Below are 8,079 nucleotides of genomic sequence, written 5' to 3' on the forward strand. Positions count from 1 at the left end.
GAGAGAGAGAGAGAGAGAGAGAGAGAGAGAGAGAGAGAGAGAGAGAGAGAGAGAGAGAGAGAGAGAGAGAGAGAGAGAGAGAGAGAGAGAGAGAGAGAGAGAGAGAGAGAGAGAGAGAGAGAGAGAGAGAGAGAGAGATGCACAAGCCGGGGCTGGAGCCGCTCCAGCAGCGCAAACAATGGCTGGGCGCTGTTCCAGTCAGCTGACGACGGGTCGCCGCGGCTCCACCGGCGGGCCGGCCGTCAGCCCCGCCGCGCCCAGCGCCCACCCAGCCAGGCGCAGCGGCGCCGCGGCCGGCACGCCAGCTGGCTGTGCCATGCGGAGGGAGCTGCGCCGGGCCTAGATCACCAGGCAGAGCAACGACTTTTGGCATGTCACAGAACCGGAAATGAACTATCTCGAGACCGGTCGAGACTGCACATGAAAAGTAGGCACACACAGGTGCGCGGGAGGCAGTGGCAGTCTCGTGGCCCCCAGCCTGCCAGGCAAAGGTATGACATGATGGCGGAAAAGGACAGGTACGCTAGATGACGGAATATAATTGCAGATCACGGTCACCCCCGCCGGTCTGTGCTTCCTTATTTGAACATTCCTTGCACGTCAATGGGAACAACGATTTCCTTCCAACGTGGGCATTGTACGCCTGCCATGGCAAGTTTTATTTCAACGCGCGATCATCGCGCGCTTCCGTTCCACACGAATCGTTGCATGGTGGTCACTGGTTGCTCAGCTCGCCTGATGGTACCGTCAGCCGGTAACACGCTCTCCACCACCTGCACATCACACCCTCTGGAGATTACTGTCCACGGTCCCCCGAACCCCCACCTCCACGCCTCCGCCGTGTCAGTTTCGAGGGAACACGGAAACACGAACATACATCTCATTTGTGGACACCTGATCCCAAAGGGCCTGAAGGCCCGCCGTTGACAAGATCAGATCAGCCCATGGGACAAATTTTCGAGAGGCGGCATACGGCCGTTCTTAAGAGCCCTCTCATCCGCTCTATCCTGTCCGACGAGTGTGGCGACCCCTCTGGCGCTGCCCCGGGCCGCCTGGTGTCGCTGGCGGCCGTGGCGGACGGGCCGCCGGCGGCGTCAGGAGGGTGGCCAACAGCGCACGGCGACAGGTGAGTCAGCCCTCCAAACCGGGCCGGGCCGGGCCGGGCCGCCGCCGCCGCCGCCGCCGCACGGTACAGCGCGGCTCACGCCACAGCTCAGCCCCGCACTGCTGCTGGCTCGGCAGTGCTGGACAGCGAGGTGAACGGCTCCGCGCGGTTATGACGTGCCACGTCAGCGTGCGCCGTATCGAGAGGGTTCGGTTCGTGGGGCCTTCCTGAAGTTCGAGAAAACATCGTGTGATTCTGAGATCGAGCTGTGTGCTCATAAAACCCTGTGTGGAAGAACCTGCGTGAACGTAAACAACGGAACATAATCAGACAGAACGAAACGAATGACATTCAGGTGATGCTCGGGACTTCCAAACTTGGTCTGATGCGACCACCTTGTGTTTCCTCTGTCTGTCACAGTGCATGGACATTATTTCGCAGTGCGTTGACATCTTCATTCGTCCACCTCACAACCTACCAAGCGTGTGCAACCGGAAGTGTGTGGGTCTGGTGCATGCATGGATCTAGTGCACTACGGATCTGGCGCGAGTGTGGCTTTGTCAGGAATGTGTCAAGGCCACTCGAATCAGGTCACGCTGCCGATATGTTCTGTTCTGTGCCCTCGTCTCCAGTGATCATGAGGGTGCCGCCAAACCAGGCCTTCGAGAACTGATCAATGCTTATCAAAGTCAGCTTTAAATACAGCTGTATCGGTATATATTGTGTATGTCACTGTCAACATTGGCAGCATCTGTTATCGGTCATGAACGCAAGTCGGCAGCGACCCTTCTAGCAAGAATAAGGAAGATATTGGCATGGTAACAGGTAAGACTTCACTCCCAGAAAAGACATGCTCGCAAATAATAGACATAAAATAGTAGCTTACTAGGTTTATTCGCGACCTGCGCCATACCAGACTGTCCCGGATCCGGAGGTAAACAGCCGGGGAAAGCGGGGAGCAAGGCTTCTTAACGCACCATGAGTCGGCAAGAAAATTGTTTGCCAAGTAGAAACTTTGGTGAGGGCATCAAAGCTCGAGACAGAGAAAGCATGGATAGGCAAAAGCAAACTGGAACAGTCGTGTTATCACCTTCAGCGATATGTGAACAGCGATGCCCTGGGGATGGTAGGCGCCAGTGTAAATCCGGGCTTAGGGGAAGATGTACACAGCACAGTGTGCAATATTTGATCAAATAGTTGCTTTGTGACCAAGAAGGGGGGGGGGGGATGAGACCATCACGCACGCCGCAACCAAAAGGCGATCTGCTCGGAGTGAGTATAACGCGGCGACCTGTGTCACTAACGTATAATGTGGTGACCTGTGCGGCTTAGCTAAGCGCGACGACCTGTGTGGCTAGGGTCTAACGGGGCCACCTGTGTGACTAAGGCATAACACGGCAAAATGCGTGGCATAGGTGTACGCTGCGAGATGTGTGGCTAAGGTATACGCTGGGAAATGTGTGGCTTAGGTATACGCTGCGAAATGTGTGGCTAAGGTATACGCTGGGAAAAGTGTGGCTAAAGTATACACGGCAACCTATGAGGCTTAAGTATAACGCAGCGTCTTGCTTCGCTTAAGTATAGCACGGCGACCCGTGTGGCTACAGTACAACGCGGCGATCCGTATGACTAAGGTGTAACGCAGCGACCTTCATGGCTGAGACATGACAAACGCGTTCGTGCCACGGATCAACTGGCGTCCTATCGACGTACGTTTTACAGAGAAACATCCAGATGTAACCTCTACACCATTTCCCTCATGCTTATAATTAGGACCGAGCTGAGATCCACGCCGACAGACAGACGGCTGAGCCGATCTGGATACGAGGCCAGCGGCAAAGGCTAAATTCAAAGTTGACGCCCAGGGCCGTCATGCAATTCACTGCCTGCTGCATGCCAATGGACTTAATAGTTTATGTTCGACGTGGATGGACGGATGATGTGTGGGAGCGAGGAATGTATTGTACTTCGGCGATAACAAAGCTGCGGCTACTTTCGGCTGTCAGAGATACGGCTGTTGTCTATATCTGACATCTGTGCGTGAGTATTTTGGCGGCTTTCCGACGACCTCGCTGTCTCTGTACGAATTTTGAAGCGAAAGGGACGCTATAGATTGTGCAGTGCTAAGCGACGTAGTGTTTTAGGCCTTTGTATCCTAAATTCGGGTACGGAATGCATTAGGGAGATGAGAGTTTAAACACGTTCGGACGAATACATGGGATGGAAGTGGTATGCGGGCGCAAACTGAAATGCATTTGAGCACAGTGTTATGCAGGGGAAAGCTTAAAACGTACTAAAATGACGGTAATGCGCGTATCAAAATGAAATGGCATGCATCAATTCTTTCGAAAGAATAGCCAACTACAGATGTGACTTATTGGTATGTGTTTATCCGGTGGGAGAATGTGTTTTTTTTGCTAGATTTTTGTCTCACGAATAGCTGTTCATAATTTATGTTGTCATGCGGTGCAAGTTCATCCAAAACATCCAATCAGTCTCTCTGGGGAACGTTCAGAACTTGCAGGGTACCACGGCAATCCAATAGCGTGTACGAAGAGCCAGCTGAAGTGGGCGCAGCGTTTCCAGCAAGCCTGTCACCACTGCTCCAACAAACACTGATTAGATTTCGGGCTCCTGAGCCCACCAATTCAAGCCGGCCACATGTCAGGCACGTGGGAGCAGCCCGGAAGTTCGGCCCCTGAGCGCGCGGGCCGTTTGCACACGCCCTGTAACTCCGGGGCCGACCTGAAGTGGCGGTACGCGTGGCAGGCCTGGAGCCGGACGGGGCCGGTGAGCCGGCCGCCCCCTGGCAGTCGTCCGGCGCCGGCGGCAGGCCCTCGGTGCCGTACCGGCCGGCTCCTACCGGTCAGCGGCCACTGCCGTCACCGGCAGCTGCAGGGCTGCATCGGTCACCATCGATCGCCGGCCGGTCCGACCCCGCAGGCCGACCGACCTGTCGACCGCGCCGAGGCGGGCCAGACACCGGACGACGCGGTCGAGCTGGCCGCCAGGCGCCGCCGACAGGCCGAGGAGCGGCAGCCGTGCCAACCATTTGTCAGGAGGCGACGGGACGTTACTCAGCTGTGAGCAAGTCTGAGAAAACACCGGCTGCGGGCGGCACACAATCGACGCAAGATTCGGATTTATGGCACGCCCCGACTGCTGCTAGCCCCATCTCGGTCATCACCTGCTTCAGTAAGTGCGGACAGGCCAACGCCCGTCCTCACAGAAATAGGCAGCTGCGGATTGCCAACATGTTCAAGATGAGCCCTAACGAAGATGGCAGCGCAGAATCGGCTCAGTCATACCAAAGCTGTTGCTGCGTTCGAACCGATAGAACATGTATCAGGTTCACAACAGTGCATTCGTCTCCAACGGCCTTCCACAGGCCAGGTGGTTATATGACACCAATCATGCGTCCCGTGCTGCGTGGGACGGGCGAGACGACCACAGCTGTGAGAGCTGTCAATTGTCATTCCGTACCTGACATGGAAAAGTTAGCTAATGAGGTCAAGCTTCTCCTACAACAGATACTAACGAATTGCATTAATGCGCCGAAGAACCCACTCGTCAAAATAATTCACGCAAGCCACAAGCAATGGTTACTGCTTCAAAATGTCCGCCTTTGGGTCTGGTGTGGTCAGGCTACAGAACGGTCTCAATAAAGCACTACTAATTCAACATTTGGGCAATTACGAACAAAACATCCAAAATATGAGACATCCTAGGGTGAAAACTGATCACAATAAACACGGCATATCTGTATAAAGTATATTATTACTTATTGCTTGCTTTAGGCACCAATACATTTTACTCCACGTCGCTTGGGAAAAGGGTGGCACTGGTCCGGTCGCCTGCTGTCGCGACTATGCGTTGGACCGCACTCAGTCTGTTTGTGAGCTGACGCCGGTGCACTGGCCTACATCGTGCTGGAGGGCTCACGACCTCGCCCTACTCTGGTCGCTGGGGTCTGACGCCACTCCGGGAAACGCCCCAAAACGGGCCGACCCATGGTTCGCGCACGAAGGCGCGCGACTTTCCACAATGCCATTGTTACTGGCAGCCTCGGTATGCATGCATCGACCCACAATTGCCAGTAGGGTTATCCGCCCTTCTTCGGTCAGAATGTGTGAGCCCCGCGCTGCCGTGACGCCGGATCGTCCAGACCTGCCACCAATCCTATATCCTTCAACTTTCTGAAATTTGCAACATTGCACCTGCAACGTAAGTCGAGCGATGGAGGCGAAATACTGATGATACCGCACTGTTGCAGGAAAAACCGGCTTGATGGAACAGCATGCACACCAATGCCCGAGGAGTTGCATGGGGCAGCTTTTCGAGAACTGCACTTATTATTGCTGAAAAATAACGCGCCTGCGATTCATGGGGCCATTATTCGCTTGCACGTGTAGCCCTGTACAGATGCAGCCTTCCACAGGACGTGACAGCTGGACCCGGCCCAGCCCGGCTTTCCGGACATGAAGGTTTTCTCGTCGTCCAAATCAAACTCGCTCGAACTGCGGCCTTCACCGGAGGGATGCGGTTAGTTCATTTAAAAATCACTCATCACCTTAAGTTGTTTAGCTGCCATACATGTACTATGCCCATACCGGGATTTAGCCGATAAATGATCTGAATACAACTGCAGTCCAACAATCGGCATGTCTTCTACTCAGAACTCTGTCTGTTTTGGTGAGCAAAAATCGTGTGCAGCGTCAAAGCTCCTTGGAAATCTGAACATGATGAGCAGGCCCGTTCATAGTATCTCTGTAAAAGCTCTCACGAAATGCTGCCACCCGCCAGTGTTTCATCGAGCATACGTGGCCTTGCGCCTGTCTGAGACATGCCTCCGCTGTCGCTCGCGATCGCTGCTACAGCTGTTGGCAATCACTTATCCACCTACGGTTAAGGCCAATACGGGGCGTGGAGCGCCACAGGCCAGCTGGCCCACTGCAGGCGGCGAAGCAGGCGAACCGGAGGGCAGCCGGGCCAGCCCGGCACCAAGATCGGGGGAGCCAACGACTTCAGCCGCACTACGGAAGTCACGACACCGTGAACGGGTCACTGCCGTTCCTGCCGGACCATGAACAGTGGCTGCGGTTCACTACCAGACCATGAACAGGCGACTGCGGTTCATCACCAGGCCATGAACAGGTGGCTGCGGTCCATCACCAGACTATGAACAGGCGACTGCGGTTCATCACCAGGCCATGAACAGGCGACTGCGGTCCATCACCAGACCATGAACAGGCGACTGCGACCCATCACCAAACCACGAACAGGCGACTGCCGTCCATCCCCGGACCATGAACAGGCCACTGCGGTCCATCACCGCACCATCAACGGGCGACTGCCGTCCATCACCGGACCATGAACAGGTGGCTGCGGTCCATCACTGGACCATGCACAGGCGACTGCGGTCTATCGCCAGACCATAAACAGGCGACCATGGTCCATCACCAGATCGCGAACAGATAGCTTTGTTCAACCACTGAAAGATAAATTGTAAATGATTGGACGTTTTTCAATGGATTTAGCCCAAGTTATGCTGTCGAATGTAATTTCCCTTTTTGGTACCATTTATAAAAAGTTTTTTATTTGGGCAGCTAGTGGTTATGACAATCACCAGCAGATGATAGCCACCGAAAACAAACTGTGTGATAGTGATCTTTTCCCTCAAGTTTTGTAATATCACAACTAATATATTGGGGCCTCAAGCCGACATTGAGGGGGCGGCAATGCTCAGAATTCCGGTGGGGGCGGAACACTTACAAAATAATACAAATAAATATCCCTCAACTTTGATCGTAGGTTCCATGACATGATCAACATATGCAACAAAACATCTGAAATGTCACATAGTTCCCTGTGCACTTAACGCCAACACTCTAACCAACTCCCGGCCAGAAGCGTCGAGTTTCTGCGTATCAATCTTCGGCACATTTTGTCCAGAAGGGGACCAGATCGAGGCATGGGGAAGGGGAGGGAAGCCAAGGTCCCTTCGTCACTGAAGGCACAGGTACAACCGCTGGAATGGAGGGGGAAGCTGGAAGGATCTGGGGACTTCAACTTCCACGGAAAAGGATTTCGCCAGGGAGTTTTAATGCGTTTTAAGTTGCTCATTTAGCATGTTATTTTCAGGTCAGGCTGATCCCCGGATTCCAGTTGGTCCCTCCAATCTTAAGCTGTCCCCCAATATCTCAGAGACATGGTTACACCCATGGATATGGGGGTCCTATTCTTATTCGGGGGAGGGCGGGGGCTTTCAGGTCGTGAACCCATTTTGATCACTTTGATTCCTCAAGTGGCCACTTTGATTTAAGACCTTGGACTTCTTCGGGCTTACACTGCCAGAGAACAGCATGACAAAACCAAGAGCAGTTGGCAACTAAAGAACAATAACCGAATGCTGGGCATGAACACGATTAATGAGCGGATCACAACAGCCAAGCATTGTTTACTATCCGACCGGCAGCACCAGCTACAGGATGCTATCGTCCGTGACCTGGCCGCGTCAGGATCTGTGACGCGTCGTCACACCGAGCGCGGATGCTAAAGGTCGCCACTGGCCCGTTACCCGCGCTGGAGGGCGGCGCCCGGCTGATTCAGCTGAGCAGCGGCGGGCGGGGTCAGGGTGGGCTGCCGGGACCCCCTGTTGATCCAGCTGAGCAGCGGAGGGCGGGGTCAGGGTGTGCTGCCGGGAACCCCGCTGTTGATCCAGCTGAGCAGCGGCGGGCGGGGTCAGGGTGTGCTGCCGGGAACCCCCCTGCTGATCCAGCTGAGCAGCGGCGGGCGGGGTCAGGGTGGGCTGCCGGGAACCCCCTGCTGATCCAGCTGAGCAGCGGCGGGCGGGGTCAGGGTGTGCTGCCGGGAACCCCGCTGTTGATCCAGCTGAGCAGCGGCGGGCGGGGTCAGGGTATGCCGCCGGGAACCCCCTGCTGATCCAGCTGAGCGGCGGCGGGCGGGGTCAGGGT

This window comes from Pollicipes pollicipes, unplaced genomic scaffold (assembly GCF_011947565.3).
Source record: "Pollicipes pollicipes isolate AB1234 unplaced genomic scaffold, Ppol_2.1 Scaffold_4002;HRSCAF=4701_pilon_pilon_pilon, whole genome shotgun sequence".
In the NCBI taxonomy this organism is placed as follows: Eukaryota; Metazoa; Arthropoda; class Thecostraca; order Pollicipedomorpha; family Pollicipedidae; genus Pollicipes; species Pollicipes pollicipes.